Raw genomic sequence first — 22,872 nt, 5'->3', positions numbered from 1 at the left:
GCTTGGGCCAGTCTCACCTTAGTCTTCAAGGTGACATCTTTGCTTTTCAGCACTTTAAAGAGATCTCTTGTAGCCAATTTGCCCAGTGCAATGGATCTTTTGATTTCTTGACTGCTGCTTCCATGGGTGTTGATTGTGGATCCAAGTAAAATGAAATCCTTGACAACTTCAGTATTTTCTCCATTTATCATGATGTTGCTTATTGTTCCAGTTGTGAGGATTCTTGCTTTCTTTACGTTGAAGGATAATCCATACTGAAGGCTGTGGTCTCTGATCTTTATTAGTAAATACTTTAAGACCTCTTCACTTTCAGCAAGCAGAGTTGGGTCATCTGCATATAGCAGGTTTCTAATGAGTCTTCCTACATGTTAGCTCATAAGGTTGCAGGCACTAGGAAATCCAAGATGTGCAAGTCTGGCAGCAGGCTAGAGACTTCTGCAGGCATATATCCCAAGAACAGGAGATCAGGTGCCCTGAAGAGTATAGGGTCAAGAGGGAGTGATTTTTGTCAGAACATCCTTTTATATACTGGAGACAGGCCAGACCCCCAAAGGAAAGTCCTTCTTTAACTATTTGGTTGCTCATACCAGATCACATTATGGAAGAGCACATGCCAAACCGCTGAGAATCAAGGCCTAGCTGACAATAAATAAAAAATAATTAAAAAATAACATTAAACATTACAATGCTAATTAAAAAACATGGACTACCCTAGTGGATTAAAAAGAACCAAAACAACAGACCCAGCTACTTGTTCTTTACACAGAACCCACTTCAATATAAAAACATGGATAGATTAAAGTAAACAGATGGAGAAAGATATACCATGCTAACACTAAACAAAAGAAAGCTGGAGCTGCTATATTAATTTCATACAAGTCAGATTTCAGAGCAAGGAAAATTGTCAAAAATAAAGAAAGGATTACATAATGATTAAAGGGTCAATTCTCCAAGACATAATAATCCTGAGTGTGTATGCACCTAACAACAAAGCATCAAAATACATAAGACGAAACTCATATCTGAGAAAGGACTTAAGTCCAGGCTGTAGTCTGCAACACATGGGGTCACTATGAGTCATAATGAACGTGATGACAATTGGTGATCCTGGTGGATCCAAGATATACAACAAACTCCTAAAACACAACAATAAAAACACAACCAACCCAATTAAAAAGTGGGTAGAATATCTGAAGAGATAAGTCAGCAAAGAAGGTATACAGAAGACATGTGCCATTAAAAAAACCAAAACAGAACTGGTTACCCATTGTCCAAATTTTACACACTTATAAGTTGAGTGAAAACACTATGGCTTGGATCAGGTGCACCTTAGTCCTCAAGGTGACATCTTTCCTTTTTAACATGTTATAGAGATGCCTTGCAGCTGATTTGCTCAATGCAATGTGTCTTTTGATTTCTTGACCGCTGCTTGCATGGGTGTTATGATGGATCCAAGTAAAATGAAATCCTTGACAACCTCAGACTTTTCTCCATTCATCATGATGTTGCTTATTGGTCCAGTTGTGACAATTTTTGTTTTCTTTATGCTGAGGTGTAATCCGTACTGAAGGCTGTGGTCTTTGATCTTCATTAGTAAGTGCTTCAAGTCCTCTTCACTTTCAGCAAGGGAGGATGTGTCATCTGCATAACGCAGGTGGTTAATGAGTCTTCCTCCAATCCTGACGCCCTGTTCTTCTTCATATAGCCCAGCTTCTCAGATTATTTGCTCACATTGAACAGGTATTGTGAAAGGGCACAACCCTGACGCACACCTTTCCTGACTTTAAACCATGCGGTATTCCCTTGTTGTGTTCAAATGACTGCCTCTTGTTCCATGCGCAGATTTCTCATGAGAACAATTAAGTGTTCCAAAATTCCCATTCTCTGAAATGTTATCCATAATTTGTTATGATCTTCACAGTCGAATGCCTTAGCATAATCAATAAAACACAGGTGAAAATCTTTCTGGTATTCTCTGCTTTCAGCCAGGATTCATCTGACATCAGCAATGTTATCCCTGGGTCCATGTTCACTTCTAAATCTGGCTTGAATTTCTGGCAGTTCCCTGTTGATACACTGATGCAGCTGCTTTTGAATGATCTTTAGCAAAATTTTGTTTGCATCTGATATTATTGGTATTGTTGGATGATATCTGCATTTAGTTAGATTACCTTTTCTGGGAATAGCTATAAATATGGATCCCTTCCAGTCTGTTGTCCAGGTAGCTGTCTTAGAAATTTCTTGGCACAGATGAGTGAGCACTTCTAGTGCTGCATCTGTTTTTTGAAACATCTCAGTTGGTATTCCATCAATTCCCAGAGCCTTGTTTTTGGTCAATGCCTTCAGTACAGCTTGAACTTCTTCCTTCAGTACCATCCATTCCTCATACACTACTAGGGAATTACAGATTAATACAATGATGAGATATCATTACATATCTATTGTTGCTGTTCGGTTGCTATAATCCCAAATGCTAACAACACCACATGCTGGCAAGGATGTGGAGCTACAGGAACTGCCATTCATTGCTGAGAAAATGCAAAATAACACAGTCACTTTGGAAGACAGTCTAGCAGTTTCTTACAATGCTAAACATAGGCTTACATAAACATGTTGTTTTAGGTGCCATGGAGATGGTTCCAACTCATAGTGACCCCATGCACAAAAGAATGAAACACTGCCTGGTCCTGAGCCATCCTCACAATTATTGTTACAGTCGTGCCCACTGTTGCAGCCACTGTGTCAATCCATCTGATTGAGTGTCTTCCTCTTCTTCCCTAACTCTTCATTTGCCAAGCATGATGTCCTTCTCCAGGGACTGATCTATTCTGAAAACAGGTCCAAGCATGTGAGATGAAGCCTTGAAATTCTGGCTTTTAATGAGCATTCTGGCTGTACATTCTCCAAGACAGATTTGTTTGTACTTCTGGCAGTCCATGGTATATTCAATATTCTTCACCAACACAATAATTCAAAGGCATCAATTCTTCTTCAGTCTTCCTTATTCATTGTTCAGCTTTTGTATGCACATGAGGCAATTGAAAACACCATGGCTTGGATTAGGCACATCTTAGATCTCAAGGTGACATCTTTGCTTTTTAACACTTTAAAGAGGCCTTTTACAGCAGATTTGCCCAATGCAATGAATTGTTTGATTTCTGGACTGCTGCTTCTGTGGGCATTGATTGTGGGTCCAAGTAAAATGAAATCCTCAACAACTTCAATCTTATTTCCGTTTATCATGATGTTGCTTATTGATCCAGTTGAAGTGTAATCCATACTGAAGGCTGTGGTCTTTGATCTTCATCAGTCAGTGCTTCAATTCCTCTTCATTTTAAAGCAAGCAAAGTTGTGTCGCCTGCTTATCATAGGTTGTTAATGAGTCTTCCTCCAATCCCGATACTGCATTCTTCTTTATATGTTCCACCTTCTTGTATTACTTGCTTAGCATAAAGACTGAGTAAGTGTGGTGAGAGGATACAATCCAGAAACACACCTTTCTTGACTTTAAACCAGTATCACTCTGTTCTGTTAAAACGAATGCCTCTTGGTCTATGTACAGGTTTCTCACGAGCACAATTAACTGTTTTGCATCTCCTATTCCTCACAATGTTATCCATAATTTGTTATGATCCACACAGTCGAATGCCTTTGCATAGTCAATAAAACAGAGGTAAACATCCTTCTGGTATGCTCTGCTTTCAGCCAAGATCCATCTGATATCTGCAATGATATCCCTGGTTCCATGTCCTCTTCTGAATCTGACTTGAACTTCTGGGAGTTCTCTGTTGATGTACAGCTGCAACGGCTTTTGATTGATCTTCAGAAAAATATTACTTGTATGTTATATTAATGATACTGTTTGATAACTTCTGCATTCTTTTGGATCACCTTTTGTAATGGATTGAATTGTGTTCCCCCCAAAGAAGTGTAATAAGTGTCAACTTGGTTAGGTCATGATTCCCAGTATTGTGTGGTTGTTCTCCATTTTGTGATTATAATTTTATGCTAAAGAGGATAACGGTGAGATTGTACCACCCTTACTAAGGTCACACCCCTCATCCAATGGAAGGGGCATTTCTCTGGGGTGTGGCCTGCACCACCTTTTATCTTACAAGAGATAAAAGGAAAGAAAACGGAGGGGGGCCAAGATGGCTGACTAGGTAGAGGCTACCTCGGATCCCTCTTGCAACAAAGACTCCGAAAAACAAGTGAATCGATCACATACATGACAATCTACGAACCCTGAACAACAAACACAGATTTAAAGAGTTGACCTGAGTGACAGAGACAGAGAACGAACAACTACGGGGAAGCAGAGACTGTTTTCGGAGCCTGGAGCCAGCGACCCAGTCAGGTAACCTTGGGGCCGGGCTTAGGACTGGGCGCAGAGGAGCTGAACACAACATCCTGTGATGGCACAAACACGGGGCACAGCCCTACCCGCCTGAACTGACTTCGGGAGAGGGCCCAGCCGGTCAGCGCCAGCGGTGCAGCAATGCGGCTGGTGGGAGGAGAAGTCACCGGGAGGCAGCGACTGGTTTTGGAGCCGGGAGTGCAGCATCCCAGCCCGGGAACCTTGGTGCGGGGCTTTGGACTGGGCGCGGGGTAACTGAGCACCACATCCTGTGACAGTGCAAACACGGGGTGCAGCCCTACCCCCCTGACCTGACTCCGGGAGGGGTCCGGCCGGTCTGCAGGTGGTGCGGTGACACGGCTGGTGGGAGGAGAAGTCCCCGGGAGGCAGCGACTGGTTTTAGAGCCGGGAGTGCAGCGTCCCAGCCAGGGAACCTTGACGCTGGGCTTTGGACTGGCAGCGGAGGAACTGACTGCGGCTTCTGTGGGCCAGACCCTCTGGGGCAATCTCTACATGGCCAGCACACATAGGCCACACGCCCCTTGGGGAATCTCAGATAAAATAGTCATCCCAAGCAAGATAAGCAACTTTGGCTATATTCCAGGGGTTTTTTTACTCTCTCCTGTTTTTCTGAACCCTCCCCTCCCCTTCCAAGGCGGTTTCATTAACATTGGAATTTCCTGAGCCAGAGGGAGAAGGGCTCCGGCTCCTGGCTTTTCTTTTCCCTTTTTTATGGTCTTTTCCTAACCCATTCTTACGGCCTGAGAGAAGCAACCACAAAAAACCCAGGGACCAAAAATCCTTCCCTAATTGGACTAAAAACACAGAACCAGCTCCAGCCAAGCATATATGATCCATATCTTGGGCTTTCATCCCTACAGGGAACAAGGTGGCAATTATAATGCAAAGGCATTTCTGATAGGGATCTGACAGCATTTTTTTTTAGCGGATTTACTGGAAAAACAAGTTTCCCAGGTCTGATATCTCTGCTTATTCAACAGAGCCCTAACTGACCCACAACAGGGAACTGAGAGCTGAAGCTCCCCCCAGACCACCTAGCCTCTTGCCTTAGGGGTCTAAGGAGGGTGACACCTACCAATCTGTAGAGCTACTTGCACTGGGGGCCTAAAGTACAGCTGCAGAGCCCTCCCACCAAGGTGCTTTAGGAATAGAGACACAACTACCTCACTGACACTTGGGGGAAGACTGTCAGCATCCTGCCCCCCGGAGTGTGAACCCCAGCTGCAATTAGAATCTGGTGCACACAACTATCACCACTACTTCTCAAGGTGGATAGGTGTTAGGGTGCAGCACAAACTTGATGACCCAAAATCAGATTCTACTCAAGAATAGTGAATAGACTCAGGCATATATATCTGGCAACAGCCCAAACCAGCTGGTAATAGGTCACAAGTAAGTCAAGGGCTACAACAATCAAGACAGCACAATCTAGTAGCCCATTCATGTATATTGAAAGAAAACAAAACAAGACTCAGTGAGCAAATTAGAATAAATCACTACAATATCTTAGTGATGGCTCGGAGACAGCAGTCGATATTAAACCACATAAAGAAGCAGACCATGACTGCTTCTACAACTCCCCAAACTAAAGAATCAAAATCTTTCCCAAATGAAGATACAATCCTGGAATTATCAGATACAGAATATAAAAAACTAATTTACAGAATGCTTCAAGACATCAGGGATGACCTCAGAAATGAAATAAGGCAAACTGCAGAAAAAGCCAAGGAAGACACTGATAAAACAGTTGAAGAACTCAAAAAGATTATTCAAGAACATAGTGGAAAAATTAATAAGTTGCAAGAATCCATAGAGAGACAGCATGCAGAAATCCAAAAGATTAACAATAAAATTACAGAATTAGACAACGCAATAGGAAGTCAGAGGAGCAGACTCGAGCAATTAGAATGCAGAGTGGGAAATCTGCAGGACCAGGGAATTAACACCAACATAGCTGAAAAAAATTCAGATAAAAGAATTTTAAAAAATGAGGAAATCCTAAGAATCATGTGGGACTCTATCAAGAAGGATAACTTGCATGTGATTGGAGTCCCAGAACAGGGAGGGAGGACAGAAAACACAGAGAGAATAGTTGAAGATCTGCTGACAGAAAACTTCCCTGATATCATGAAAGATGAAAGGATATCTATCCAAGATGCTTATCGAACCCCATTTAAGATTGATCCAAAAGAAAAACACCGAGACATATTATCATCAAACTTGCCAAAACCAAAGATAAAGAGAAAATTTTAAAAGCAGCCAGGGAGAAAAGAAAGGTTTCCTTCAAGGGAGAATCAATAAGAATAAGTTCAGACTACTCAGCAGAAACCATGCAGGCAAGAAGGCAATGGGATGACATATATAGAGCACTGAAGGAGAAAAACTGCCAGCCAAGGATCACATATCCAGCAAAACTCTCTCTGAAATATGAAGGCGAAATTAAGATATTTACAGATAAACACAAGCTTAGAGAATTTGCAAAAACCAAACCAAAGCTACAAGAAATACTAAAGGAAATTGTTTGGTCAGAAAACCAATAATATCAGATACCAGCACAACACAAGGTCACAGAACAGAACATCCTGATATCAACTCAAATAGGGAAATCGCAAAAACAAATTCAGATTAATTTAACAAAAAAAAAAAAAAAAAAAACCCTCAAAACACGGAATCATTGAAGTCAATATGTAAAAGATCACAATAATCATAAAGAGGGACTAAATACAGGTGGCATAGAACTGCCATATGGAGAGGATTACAAGGCGATATAGGACAATACAAGTTAGGTTTTTACTTAGAAAAATAGGGGTAAATATTAAGGTAATCACAAAGAGGTATAACAACTCCATAACTCAAAATAAAAACCAAGAAAAACGTAATGACTCAGCAAACATAAAGTCAAATACTATGAAAATGAGGATCTCACAATTTACAAAGAAAAACGTCTCAGCACAAAAAAGTAATTGGAAACAAAGACTTGGAAAAACAATTGAATCGATCACATACATAACAATCTACAAACTCTGAACAACAAACACAGATTTAGAGACGGAGAACGAACAAATACGGGGAGACGGCGATTGTTTTCAGAGCAAGGAGCCAGCGTACCAGTCAGTGGATTTTCTGGAAAAACTAGTTTCCCAGTGATGGCTCGGAGACAGCAGTCCATATCAAACCACATAAAGAAGCAGACCATGACAGCTTCTCCAACCCCCCAAACAAAAGAATCAAAATCTTTCCCAAATGAAGATACAATCCTGGAATTATCAGATACAGAATATAAAAAACTAATTTACAGAATGCTTCAAGACATCACAAATGAAATAAGGCAAACTGCAGTAAAAGCCAAGGAACACACTGATAAAACTGTTGAAGAACTCAAAAAGATTATTCAAGAACATAGTGGAAAAATTAATAAGTTGCAAGAATCCAGAGAAACAGCATGCAAAAATCCAAAAGATTAACAATAAAATCACAGAATTAGACAACGCAATAGGAAGTCAGAGGAGCAGGCTTAAGCAATTAGAATGCAGACTGGGACATCTGGAGGACCAGTGAATCAATACCAGCATAGCTGAAAAAAATCAGATAAAAGAATTAAGAAAAATGAAGAAACCCTAAGAATCATGTGGGACTCTATCAAGAAGGATAACTTGCGAGTGATTGGAGTCCCAGAACAGGGAGGGGGGACAGAAAACACAGAGAAAATAGGTGAAGAACTCCTGACACAAAACTTCCCTGACATCATGAAAGACGAAAGGATATCTATCCAAGATGCTCATCGAACCCCATTTAAGATTGATCCAAAAAGAAAAACACCAAGACATATTATCATCAAACTTGCCAAAACCAAAGATAAAGAGAAAATTTTAAAAGCAGCCAGGGAGAAAAGAAAGGTTTCCTTCAAGGGAGAATCAGTAAGTTCAGACTACTCAGCAGAAACCATGCAGGCAAGAAGGGAATGGGACGACATATACAGAGCACTGAAGGAGAAAAACTGCCAACCAAGGATCATATATCCAGCAAAACTCTCTCTGAAATATGAAGGCGAAATTAAGATATTTACAGATAAGCACAAGTTTAGAGAATTTGCAAAAACCAAACCAAAGCTACAAGAAACCCTAAAGGAGATTGTTTGGTCAGATAACCAATAATATCAGGTACCAGCACAATACAAGGTCACAAAACAGAACGTCCTGATATCAACTCAAAAAGGGAAAGCACAAAAACAAACAAATTAAGATTAATTCTAAAAATAAATAAATAAATAAAATAATACACATAACAGGGAATCATGGAAGTCAATAGGTAAAAGATCACAATAATCAAAAAGAGGGACTAAATACAGAAGGCATTGAACTGCCAGATGGAGAGTGATACAAGGCGATATAGAACGATACAAGTTAGGTTTTTACTTAGAAAAATAGGGGTAAATAATAAGGTAACCACAAAAAGGAATATCAACTCCATAACTCAAGATAAAAGCCAAGAAAAACGTAACGACTCAACTAACATAAAGTCAAACATTATGAAAATGAGGATCTAACAATTTACTAAGAAAAATGTCTCAGCACAAAAAAGTATGTGGAAAAATGAAATGGCCAACAACACACATGAAAAGGCATCAAAATGGCAGCACTCAAAACTTCTTTATCTATAATTACGCTGAATGTAAACGGACTAAATGTACCAATAAAGAGACAGAGAGTCACGGGCTGGATAAAGAAACACGATCCATCTATATGCTGCCTACAAGAGACGCACCTTAGACTTAGAGACACAAACAAACGAAAACCCAAAGGATGGAAAAAAATATATCAAGCAAACAATAAGCAAAAAAGAAGAGGAGTAGCAATATTAATTTCTGACAAAATAGACTTTAAACTTAAATCCACCACAAAGGATAAAGAAGGACACTACATAATGATAAAAGGGACAATTGACCAGGAAGATATAACCATATTAAATATTTATGCACCCAATGACAGGGCTGCAAGATACGTAAATCAAATTTTAACAGAACTGAAAAGTGAGATAGACACCTCCACGATTATACTAGGAGACTTCAACACACCACTTTCAGAGAAGGACAGGACATCCAGTAAGAAGCTCAATAGAGACACGGAAGACCTACTTACAACAATCAACCAACTGGACCTCATTGAATTATACAGAACTCTCCACCCAACCGCTGCAAAATATACTTTTTTTTCTAGTACACGTGGAACATTCTCTAGAATAGACCACATATTAGGTCATAAAACAAACCTTTGCAGAGTCCAAAACATCGAAATATGACAAAGCATCTTCCCAGACCACAAGGCCATAAAAGTGGAAATCAATAATAGAAAAATTAGGGAAAAGAAATCAAATACTTGGAAACTGAACAATAACCTCCTGAAAAAAGACTGGGTTATAGAAGACATTAAGGAGGGAATAAGGAAATTCATAGAATGCAACGAGAATGAAAATACTTCCTATCAAAACCTCTGGGACACAGCAAAAGCAGCGCTCAGAGGCCAATTTATATCAATAAATGCACACATACAAAAAGAAGAAAGAGCCAAAATCAGAGAACTGTCCCGACAACTTGAACAAATAGAAAGTGAGCAACAAAAGAACCCATCAGGCACCAGAAGAAAACAAATAATAAAAATTAGAGCTGAACTAAATGAATTAGAGAACAGAAAAACAATTGAAAGAATTAACAAAGCCAAAAGCTGGTTCTTTGAAAAAATTAACAAAATTGATAAACCATTGGCTAGACTGACTAAAGAAACACAGGAAAGGAAACAAATAACCCGAATAAGAAACGAGAAGGACCACATCACAACAGAATCAAATGAAATTAAAAGAATCATTTCAGATTACTACGAAAAATTGTACTCTAAAAACCTAGAAGAAATGGATGAATTCTTGGAAAAACACTACCTACCTAAACTAACACAATCAGAAGTAGAACAACTAAATAGACCCATAACAAAAAAAGAGATTGAAATGGTAATTAAAAAACTTCCAACAAAAAAAAGTCCTGGCCTGGACGGCTTCACTGCAGAGTTCTACCAAACCTTCAGAGAAGAGTTAACACCACTACTACTGAAGGTATTTCAAAGCATAGAAAAAGACGGAATACTACCCAACTCATTCTATGAAGCTACCATCTCCCTGATACCAAAACCAGGTAAAGACATTACAAAAAAAGAAAATTATAGACCTATATCCCTCATGAACATAGATGCAAAAATCCTCAACAAAATTCTAGCCAATAGAATCCAACAACACATCAAAAAAATAATTCACCATGATCAAGTGGGATTTATACCAGGTATGCAAGGCTGGTTTAATATCAGAAAAACCATTAATGTAATCCACCACATAAATAAAACAAAAGACAAAAACCACATGATCTTATCAATTGATGCAGAAAAGGCATTTGACAAAGTCCAGCACCCATTTATGATAAAAACTCTCACCAAAATAGGAATTGAAGGAAAATTCCTCAACATAATAAAGGGCATCTATGCAAAGCCAACAGCCAACATCACTCTAAATGGAGAGAACCTGAAAGCATTTCCCTTGACAATGGGAACCAGACAAGGATGCCCTTTATCACCGCTCTTATTCAACATCGTACTTGAAGTCCTAGCCAGGGCAATTAGGCTAGACAAAGAAATAAAGGGTATCCGGATTGGCAAGGAGGAAGTAAAGCTATCACTATTTGCAGATGACATGATCTTATACACAGAAAACCCTAAAGAATCCTCCAGAAAAATATTGAAACTAATAGAAGAGTTTGGCAGAGTCTCAGGTTATAAAATAAACACACAAAAATCACTTGGATTCCTCTACATCAACAAAAAGAACATCGAAGAGGAAATCACCAAATCAATACCATTCACAGTAGCCCCCAAGAAGATAAAATACTTAGGAATAAATCTTACCAAGGATGTAAAAAACCTATACAAAGAAAACTACAAAGCTCTACTACAAGAAATTCAAAAGGACATCCTTAAGTGGAAAAACATACCCTGCTCATGGATAGGAAGACTTAACATAGTAAAAATGTCTATTCTACCAAAAGCCATCTATACATATAATGCACTTCCGATCCAAATTCCAATGTCATATTTTAAGGGGATAGAGAAACAAATCACCAATTTCATATGGAAGGGAAAGAACCCACGGATAAGCAAAGCATTACTGAAAAAGAAGAAGAAAGTGGGAGGCCTCACTCTACCTGATTTCAGAACCTATTATACAGCCACAGTAGTCAAAACAGCCTGGTACTGGTACAACAACAGGCACATAGACCAATGGAACAGAATTGAGAATCCAGATATAAATCCATCCATGTATGAGCAGCTGATATTTGACAAAGGCCCAGTGTCAGTTAATTGGGTAAAAGATAGTCTTTTTAACAAATGGTGCTGGCATAACTGGATATCCATTTGCAAAAAAATGAAACAGGACCCATACCTCACACCATGCACAAAAACTAACTCCAAGTGGATCAAAGACCTAAACATAAAGACTAAAACGATAAAGATCATGGAAGAAAAAATAGGGACAACCCTAGGAGCCCTAATACAGGGCATAAACAGAATACAAAACATTACCAAAAATGATGAAGAGAAACCAGATAACTGGGAGCTCCTAAAAATCAAACACCTATGCTCATCTAAAGACTTCACCAAAAGAGTAAAAAGACCACCTACAGACTGGGAAGGAATTTTCAGCTATGACATCTCAGATCAGTGCCTGATCTCTAAAATCTACATGATTCTGTCAAAACTCAACCACAAAAAGACAAACAACCCAATCAAGAAGTGGGCAAAGGATAAGAACACACATTTCACTAAAGAAGATATTCAGGCAGCCAACAGATACATGAGAAAATGCTCCCGATCATTAGCCATTAGAGAAATGCAAATTAAAACTACGATGAGATTCCATCTCACACCAACTAGGCTGGCATTAATCCAAAAAACACAAAATAATAAATGTTGGAGAGGCTGCGGAGAGATTGGAACTCTTATACACTGCTGGTGGGAATATAAAATGGTACAACCACTTTGGAAATCCATCTGGCGTTATCTTAAACAGTTAGAAATAGAACTACCATACAACCCAGAAATCCCACTCCTCAGAATATACCCTAGAGATACAAGAGCTTTCAGACAAACAGATATATGCACACCCATGTTTATTGCAGCTCTGTTTACAATAGCAAAAAGTTGGAAGCAACCAAGGTGTCCATCAACGGATGAATGGGTAAATAAATTGTGGTATATTCACACAATGGAATACTACGCATCGATAAAGAACAGTGACGAATCTCTGAAACATTTCATAACATGGAGGAATCTGGAAGGCATTATGCTGAGCGAAATGAGTCAGAGGCAAAAGGACAAATATTGTATAAGATCACTATTATAAGATCTTGAGAAATAGTAAAAACTGAGAAGAACACATACTTCTGTGGTTACGAACTGGGGAGGGAGGGAGGGAGGGAGGGAGGGAGAGGGTTTTTTATTGATCAATCAGTAGATAAGAACTGCTTTGGGTGAAGGGAAAGACAACACTCAATACATGGAAGGTCAGCCCAATTGGACTGGACTAAAAGCAAAGAGGTTTCCGGGATAAAATGAATGCTTCAAAGGTCAGCGGAGCAGGGGCGGGGGTCTGGGGAACATGGTTTGAGGGGACTTCTAAGTCAATTGGCAAAATAATTCTATTATGAAAACACTCTGCACCCCACTTTGAAATGTGGCATCTGGGGTCTTAAATGCTAACAAGCGGCCATCTAAGATGCATCAATTGGTCTCAACCCACCTGGAGCAAAGGAAAATGAAGAACACCAAGGTCACACGACAACTAAGAACCAGACAAGGATGCCCTTTATCACCGCTCTTATTCAACATTGTGCTAGAAGTCCTAGCCAGAGCAATTAGGCTAGACAAAGAAATAAAGGGCATCTGGATTGGCAAGGAGGAAGTAAAATTATCTCTATTTGCAGATAACATGATCTTATACACAGAAAACCCTAAGGAATCCTCCAGAAAACTACTGAAACTAATAGAAAAGTTTGGCAGAGTCTCAGGTTATAAGATAAACATAGAAAAATCACTTGGATTCCTCTACATCAACAAAAAGAACACTGAAGAGGAAATAACAAATCAATACCATTCACAGTAGCCCCCAAGAAGATAAAATACTTAGGAATAAATCTTACCAAAGATGTAAAAGACCTATACAAGGAAAACTACAAAGCACTACTACAAGAAATTCAAAAGGACATACTTAAGTGGAAAAACATACCTTGCTCATGGATAGGAAGACTTAACATACTAAAAATCTCTATTCTACCAAAAGCCATCTATACATACAATGCACTTCCGATCCAAATTCCAATGTCATTTTTTAAGGTGATAGAGAAACAAATCACCAACTTCATATGGAAGGGAAAGAAGTCTCGGATAAGCAAAGCATTACTGAAAAAGAAGAAGAAAGTGGGAGGCCTCACTCTACCTGATTTCAGAACCTATTATACAGCCACAGTAGTCAAAACAGCCTGGTACTGGTACAACAACAGGCACATAGACCAGTGGAACAGAATTGAGCACCCAGATATAAATCCATCCATGTATGAGCAGCTGATATTTGACAAAGGCCCAGTGTCAGTTAATTGGGGAAAAGATAGTCTTTTTAACAAATGGTGCTGGCATAACTGGATATCCATTTGCAAAAAAATGAGACAGGACCCATACCTCACACCATGCACAAAAACTAACTCCAAGTGGATCAAAGACCTAAACATAAAGACTAAAACGATAAAGATCATGGAAGAAAAAATAGGGACAACCTTAGGAGCCCTAATACAGGGCATAAACAGAATACAAAACATTACTAAAAATGACAAAGAGAAACCAGATAACTGGGAGCTCCTAAAAATCAAACACCTATGCTCATCTAAAGACTTCACCAAAAGAGTAAAAAGACCACCTACAGACTGGGAAGGAATTTTCAGCTATGACATCTCCGACCAGTGCCTGATCTCTAAAATCCATATGATTCTGTCAAAACTCAACCACAAAAAGACAAACAACCCAATCAAGAAGTGGGCAAAGGATATGAACACACACTTCACTAAGGAAGATATTCAGGCAGCTAACAGATACATGAGAAAATGCTCTCGATCATTAGCCATTAGAGAAATGCAAATTAAAACTACGATGTGATTCCATCTCACTCCAAGAAGGCTGGCATTAATCCAAAAAACACAAAATAATAAATGTTGGAGAGGCTGCGGAGAGACTGGAACTCTTATACACTGCTGGTGGGAATGTCAAATGGTACAACCACTTTAGAAATCTATCTGGCGTTATCTTAAACAGTTAGAAATAGAACTACCATACAACCCAGAAATCCCACTCCTCGAAGTATACCCTAGAGAAATAAGAGCCTTCACACAAACAGATATATGCACACCCATGTTTATTGCAGCTCTGTTTGCAACAGCAAAAAGCTGGAAGCAACCAAGGTGTCCATCAACGGATGAATGGGTAAATAAATTGTGGTATATTCACACAATGGAATGCTACGCATCGATAAAGAACAGTGACGAATCTGTGAAACATTTCATAACATGGAGGAACCTGGAAGGCACTATGCTGAGCGAAATGAGTCAGAGGCAAAAGGACAAATATTGTATAAGATCACTATTATAAGATCTTGAGAAATAGTATAAACTGAGAAGAACACATACTTTTGTGGTTACGAAGGGGGGAGGGAGGGAGGGTGGGAGAGGGTTTTTTACTGATTAATTAGTAGGTAAGAACTGCTTCAGGTGAAGGGAAGGACAATACTCAATACATGGAAGGTCAGCTCAACTGGACTGGACCAAAAGCAAAGAAATTTCCGGGATAAACTGAATGCTTCAAAGGTCAGCAGAGCAAAGGCGGGGGCTTGGGGACTATGGTTTAATGGGACTTCTAAGTCAATTGGCAAAATAATTCTATTATGAAAACATTCTGCATCCCACTTTGAAATGTGGCATCTGGGGTCTTAAATGCTAACAAGCGGCCATCTAAAATGCATCAATTGGTCTCAACCCACCTGGATCAAAGGAGAATGAAGAACACCAAGGTCACAGGATGACTAAGAGCCCAAGAGACAGAAAGGGCCACATGAACCAGAGGCCTACATCATCCTGAGACCAGAAGAACTAGTTGGTGCCCGGCCACAATCGACGACTGCCGTGACAGGGAGCACAACAGAGAACCCCTAAGGTAGCTGGAGATCAGTGGGATGCAGACCACAAATTCTCACAAAAAGACCATACTCAATGGTCTGACTGAGACTAGAGGAATCCCGGTGGTCATGGTCCCCAAAACTTCTGTTGGCCCAGGACAGGAACCATTCCCGAAGACAACTCATCAGACATGAAAGGGACTGGACAGTGGGTAGGAGAGAGATGCTGATGAAGAGTGAGGTAATTATATCAGGTGGACACTTAAAAAAAAAACCATTACTCCGGTGTCCAAATTTGCCCTTAGGTTAACCTATAGAGAGTAGCATACTAAGACTGTACTATTTTGCTCCCTTGTAGAATGCTTTTTGCAGTTAGCTTACTTTAAGATACTTTATAATAAATAACCGAATGAAAAACCAAAAAAAAAAAAAAAAAAAGTAAAAAGATGGAGAAAGATACCATACTAACACTAATCAAAAGAAAGCTGGAGCTGCTATATTAACGTCAGGCAAGTCAGATTTCAGAGCAAGGAAAATATCAAAACTAAAGAAGGGGTTACAAAATGATTAAAGGGTCAATTCTCCAAGAAGACATAACAATCCTGAATGTGTATGCACCTAACAACAGAGCATCAAAATACACGAGGCAAAACTCATATCTGAGAAAGGAATTGAGTCCAAGCCGTACTCTGCTACACATGGGGTTGCCATGAGTCATAATCGATTTGATGGTAACTGGTCATTGTAGTGGATCCAAGATACACAAGCCAAGCCCAAGCCCAGTGCCATCGAGTCAATTCCGACACATAGCGACCCCATAGGACGGAGTAGAACTGCCCCATAGAGTTTCCAAAGAGCACCTGGCGGATTTGAACTGCCAGCCCTTTGATTAGCAGCAGTAACACTTAACCACTACGCCGTCAGGGTTTCCAAGATATACAAAGAACTCCTAAAACTCAACAATAAAAACACAAGCAACCCAATTAGAAAGTGGGTAAAATATCTGAAGAGATACCCCAGCAAAGAAGATATACAGGTGACATGTGTCTTTAAAAAAAAAAAAAAACCAATTCCCCCATGAGTAGAATGTGCTTCACATGGTTTTTAGTGGAGGTAGATCTCCAGGCCTTTCTTCTGAGGCAACTCTGGGTGGCTCCAAACCACCAATTAATCATTAAGTTAAAAAAAGCCAAAAATTTAACCATTTGCACCACCCAGGGACTCCCACATGCCACTAGGGAATTACAGATTAAAACAATGGTGCGATACCATTACACACCTACTGTTGCTGTTCTTGTTAGCTGCTGTTGAGTCAGTTCCGACTCATAGTGATCCTGGAGGGCAGAGAACGGCTCCATAGGGTTTCCAAGGAGCACCTGGTGGTTTGAACTGCCAGCATCTTGGTTAGCAGCCAGGCTCCTAACTACTACCCCACCAGGGTGTCTACACAGCTATTTGAATGGCTAAAATCCTAATACTGACAACACCACATGCTGGCAAGGATGTGGAGCTACAGGAACTCTCATTCATTACCAGGAAAATGCAAAATAGTACAGCTACTTTGGAAGATAGCCTAGCAGTTTCTTACAAAGCCAAATGTAGACTAACATAAACATGTTGTTGTCCGATGCTGTGGAGTCAGTTCTGACTCATAGTGACCCTATGTACAACAAAATGAAACGCTGCCCAACCTGTACCATTCTCACTAGCATTGTTATGCTTGAACCTGATGTTGTAGCCACTGTGTCAATACATCCTGTTGAGGTTCTTCCTCTTTTTCCCTGACCCTCTACTTTACCAAGCATGATGTCCTTCTCCAGGGACTGCTGCATCCTGATAACAGGTCCAAAGTATGTGAGATGAGGTCTCCCCATCCTTGCTTCTGAGGAGAATTCTGCCTGTACTTCTTCCAAGGCAAATTTGTTTGTTCTTCTGGCAGTCCCTGGTATGTATATTCAATATTCTTCACTAACACCATAATTCAAAGGTATGAATTCTTCTTCAGTCTTCCTTATTCATTGTCCAGCTTTCACATGCATATGAGGCAATTGAAAACACCATGGCTTGGGTCAGGTGCACCTTAGTCCTCAAGATGAAATCTTTGCTTTTTAACACTTTAAAGAGGTCTTTTGCAGAAAATTTGCCCAGTGTAATGCGTTGTTTGATTTCTTGACTGCTGCTTCCATGGGTGTTGGTTGTGGATCCAAGTAAAATGAAATCCTTGACAGCTTTAATCTTTTCTCCATTTATCATGATGTTGCTTATTGATCCAATCATGAAGATTTTTGTTTTCTTTATGTTGAGGTGTAATCCATACTGAAGGCTGTGATCTTTGATCTTCATCAGTAAGTGCTTCATGTCCTCTTCATTTTCAGCAAGGAAAGTTGTGTGATCTGCATATCACGGGTTGTTAATGAGTCTTCCTCCCATCCTGGTACCACCTTCTTCTTCATGTAGTCTGGTTTCTTGGATTATTTGCTTAGCATATGGTTTGAATTAGTATGGTGAAAGGATGCAATACTGACACACACATTTCTTTACTTTGAACCATGCCTTATCCCCCTGTTCTGTTCAAACGAATGCCTCTTGATCTATGTAGAGGTTCCTTATGAGCATAATTAAGTGTTCTTGAATTCCCATTCCTCACAATGTTATCCATAATTTGTTATGATTCACATAGTTGAATGCCTTTGCATAGTCAGTGAAGCACAGGTAAACATCTTGTATTCTCTACTTTCAGCCAAGATCCATCTGACATAAGCAATGACATCCCCCCTTCCACGTCCTCTTCTGAATTTGGCTTGAACTTCTGGCCGTTTCCTGTTGATGTACAGCCGCAACTTCTTTTGAATGATCTTCAGCAAAATTTTACTTGTATGTTGTATTATGACATTGTTCAATAATTTCTGCATTCTGCTGGATCACTTTCCTTTGGAATGGGCACAAATTTGGATCTCTTCCAGCTGGTTGGCCTGGTAGCTGTCTTCCAAATTTCTTGGCATAGATGAGTGAGCACCTCCAGCACTGCATCTGTTTGAAACATCTCAGTTGGAATTTTGTCAATTCCTGGAATCTTGTTTTTCGCCAGTGCCTGCAGTACAGCTTGGATCTCTTCCTTCAGTAGCATAGGTTCTTGATCATATGCTACCTCCAGAAATGGTTGAACGTTGATCAATTCTTTTTGGTACAGTGACTTTATGTATTCTTTCCATCTTCCTTTGATGCTTCATGCACCATTTATTAGTTTCCCTATAGAATTCCTCAATATTGCAACTTAAGCCTTGAATTTTTCTTCAATTCTTTCAGCTTGAGAAATGCTGAGTGTGGTCTTTGGTTTTGGTTTTCTAATGCCAGGTCTTTGCACATTTCTCTATAATACTTTACTTTGGTTTCTTCAGCCACCCTTTGAAATCCTTTGTTCAGCTCTTTTATTTCATTATTTCTTCCTTTCACTTTAGCTACTCTGTTCAAGGGCAAGTTTCAGAGTATCTTCTGACATCCATTTTGGTCTTTTCTTTCTTTCCTCTCTTTTTTAATGACCTCTTGCTTTCTTCATGTATGATGCCCTTGATGTCATTCTAGAACTTGTCTAGTCTTTGGCCATTCATGTTCAATGTGTCAAATCTATTCTTGAGATGGTCCATCATATGTCTGTCACTTTGTCATACTGTAGTATTGTATGTTGCCATGACACTGGAAACTTTGACACTGGTATTTCAAATACCAGCAGAGTCACCCTTGGGGGACAGATTTCACCTGAGCTTCCAGATTGATACAGACTAGAAAGAAGGACTTGGCAGTGTTCTTCTGAAAAAATTTGCCAGTGAAAACCTTATGAATAGCAGCAGAACATTGTCTGATATAGTGGTGAAAGATGAGCCTCTCATGTTGGAAAAAGAAGGCACAAAAAATACGACTGGGAATAAACTGCCTCCTCAAAATACAGTCGAAACCTTAATGATGGGAATGGAGTCAAGCTTTCAGGACCTTCATTTGCTGATGTGGCACAACTCAAAATGAGAAGAAACATCTGCAAACATTCATTAATAATTGGAATGTGGAATATAGGAGGCATGAATTTAGGAAAATCGGAAGATGCCAAAATTGAAATGAAAGATCAATATCTTAGGCATTAGTGAGCTGAAATGGACAGTATTGAACATTTTGATGTGGACAATCATATAGTCTACTATGCTGGGAATGACAATTTGAAGAGGAATGCGGTTGCATTCTTCATCAAAAAGAACATTTCAAGGTCTATCCTTAAGTACAATGCTGTCAGTGATAGGATAATATCCATATGCCTACAAGGTAGAACAGTTAATACAACTGTCATTCAAATTTATGGACTTAGCACTAATGCCAAAGGTGTAGAAATTGAGGATTTTTACCAATTTTTGAATCTGAAATTGATCAAACTCGCAGTCAAGACACATTAATAATTACTGGTGATTGGGATGTGAAAGTTGGAAACAAAGAAGGATTGGTTGTTGGAAAATATGGTAATAGTAACGGTCCCGCAAATTGGGTGATAAAATTTTGAAAGACCAATTAATTCTTCAGTGCAAATACCTTTTTTCAACAACTTAAACGGCAACTATACATGTGGACCTCACCATATGCAATACACATGAATCAAATCAACTATATCTGTGGAAAGAAATGACGGTAAAGCTCAATGTCATCAGTCAGAACAAGGCCAGGGGACGACTGTGGAACAGGCCATCAATTGCTCATATGGAAGTTCCAGATGAAGTTGAAGAAAATTAGAACAAGTTCACCAGGGTCAAATTACAGCCCATACAGACACATAGACATACATAAATATGTGATTCAGCCGTTGGGCATCTAGGTATTTACCTAGTGAAATAAAAGTCTATGTCCACCAAAAACCTGCTCACAAATGTTTATAGAAACTTTACTGATAATTGCCAAAAATTGGAAACAATCAGGATGTCCTTATATAGATGAATAAACAAGCTATGGCACATCCATATAATGGAGTATTATTCAGCAACAAAAACAAGTGAGCTTTCAAGCTATGAAAAGTGGCGGAGTAATCTTGAATGCATATTGCTAAGTGAAAGAAGTTAGTCTGAAAAAGCTACATATTGTATTATTCCAAATACATGACATTCTAGAAAAGACAAAATTTTAGACAGTAAAAAGATCAGTGGCTGCCAGCAATTCAGAGAGGTTTGGAAGGATGAATAGTGGAGCACAGACATTTTTAGGACAGTGAAACGATTCTGAATGATACTGTAATGAGGGTTGCTTGACATTACACATACTGCTTTTACAGCATCAAACAGCCAAGACACCACCCAGTATTTACACACACATACACATAGGTAAACATATACACATTCCCATCAGTTTTCTGTGTGACGCTCTAGTTTTCTCCTTAAGTGAAACCTACCACACACTGTTCCTTGTTCTTATTGTTCAAATCCCCTGAGCCCACTGAAAGAACAAGTCTAACAGAAAAATCATGTTCTGCTAATTTCGAAAAAGACTCAGTGTTGTTTTTATAAGTATTTGCAAAGGCTCGTATTTGTGCAAACTATGATGAGAAAAGGCTAACAGGCACTAGAAATCTGGTACCAGGAAATGAATTTTTTTATAAATATCTTCTTACGTAGTTCAAAGCATTGAGTTTTCACCATGATAAATGTCAGGGTTCTAGACCAGTCTTGGGGCAAGCTTACTTGTTTTCCACAAGTATCACTAATGAATTTCTAACCCCCAAATCTCAAAGTACATTTTTTCAGTCTTTATTCACCCTCTACATGCAGGTGTTTACTGATCACTCATAAATCCAAGGCTGGAGACCAGAGCACTCCCCGAGTTCACTGTGTAACATTCTTACAGGTGTGTTCCAAGATATCTTGAATCTCATACGAGTTTATCTTCTTCTTCCAGGCTTTCCCCCATGCCCCTCCACCCACAATTTTTCAGAACTCCCTTTTCTGTACCTACTTATATTTGAGAATGACTTAATTTTTTTTCATGAATAAATGCTTCATTCACTTTTGTTCTTTAAATCCTGTCTATTTACCTTCTACCTTACTCTTATAATTCACTTTTTCTAAATCCTGAAGCTGCTGTTTCATTCATTTCTGATGAATTCTGGACTGTTCGTAGGGCCCTTGAGTTACCTGATATCTCGAGTAGAAAAGACCCTTACAATGAAATGCAGAGTACATCACTATCGGGTTTTCTTTTGCCATTGCTTTCCTACATCAAATCTGACACATATATTCTGATTGAGCAAACAGCAAATACAGTGAAGGCTTTTAGATGGCCAAAATATTAATTTTTTGAGCTTTGTGCCCCAGGTTAAGTCAACTATTGAGGAAATCAAGAGCTGAAAATGGGGACTTGATTCTTTGACACCCATAATACAAGACAGAGACTTTTAACAACTCAAGGTTGTAAAAAAGCCACCATGGAAAACTCATGTGATTATTTATCCAACACATTTCCAATCCTCTGCCTTGACTTTCAAGCCCTGTAAAGAATCAGTATCCTCCACTGATTCCTGAGCACCTCCTGCCTAAAGCAGCTGCTGATGCCTCTTACACGGACCAACACTACCCCAACGCTCAAGGAGCATGAATCTCAGGTAGAGCACACGCTTTGCATGTATGTGGCCCTGGCTTCCATCCTCCGTACCTCTACACTTTTTCTCTGCTTCAACACTATTGAAAACCAATCTTGAAGGAATACAAATTCACTTCTCCTAATATTTTCCATTCATTTTCTGCACCCATAGACAGAAAAAACACAACTCAATGGACTTCCTTGAATGCTCTTTCGTTTCTATGCTATGAGCTTCTATATCCCTTAAGGTGACTGTGACAGTAGGAGTACGACAAAGAAGAACCAAATGCTAACAAAATCTCTTCAATCACCCAAAACAAAATCATGCTCATTAAGCTCCCATTTTGTACTACTATTAAAGAGAAAGACAGATGGGGAGGGGGAGGTGCTTGAAAGGGCCCTGCAGACAGTTTTTTTTTTTTTTAATCAACTAATCCACAAAGCCCTCTAGTGACGCTCTCCACTGGGCTACTTCCAGATATGCAGATGTATAAATTATTTCAGGGCAAAACTGAGTGCCTAAGTTTCCTTCTCTTTGATTCTCTTTCCTTTTATTCCTGACGAGGTGGCCGAGTGGTTAAGGCGATGGACTGCTAATCCGTTGTGCATTGCATGCGTGGGTTCGAATCCCACCCTCGTCG

At 39.5% G+C, this 22,872-nt stretch overlaps 1 non-coding gene across 1 annotated transcript; it reads left to right on the top strand.

The window, feature by feature from the left end:
• Positions 1 to 22,790: 22,790 nt before the first annotated feature.
• Positions 22,791 to 22,872, top strand: TRNAS-GCU (transfer RNA serine (anticodon GCU)). Its single transcript has one exon. It is a non-coding gene; the product is annotated as a tRNA-Ser (tRNA).

Source organism: Loxodonta africana, chromosome 1 (genome assembly GCF_030014295.1).
Source record: "Loxodonta africana isolate mLoxAfr1 chromosome 1, mLoxAfr1.hap2, whole genome shotgun sequence".
NCBI classification, from domain to species: Eukaryota; Metazoa; Chordata; class Mammalia; order Proboscidea; family Elephantidae; genus Loxodonta; species Loxodonta africana.
Note: the sequence above shows the minus strand (reverse complement) of the source record. Positions and strands in the feature narration are given on the sequence as shown.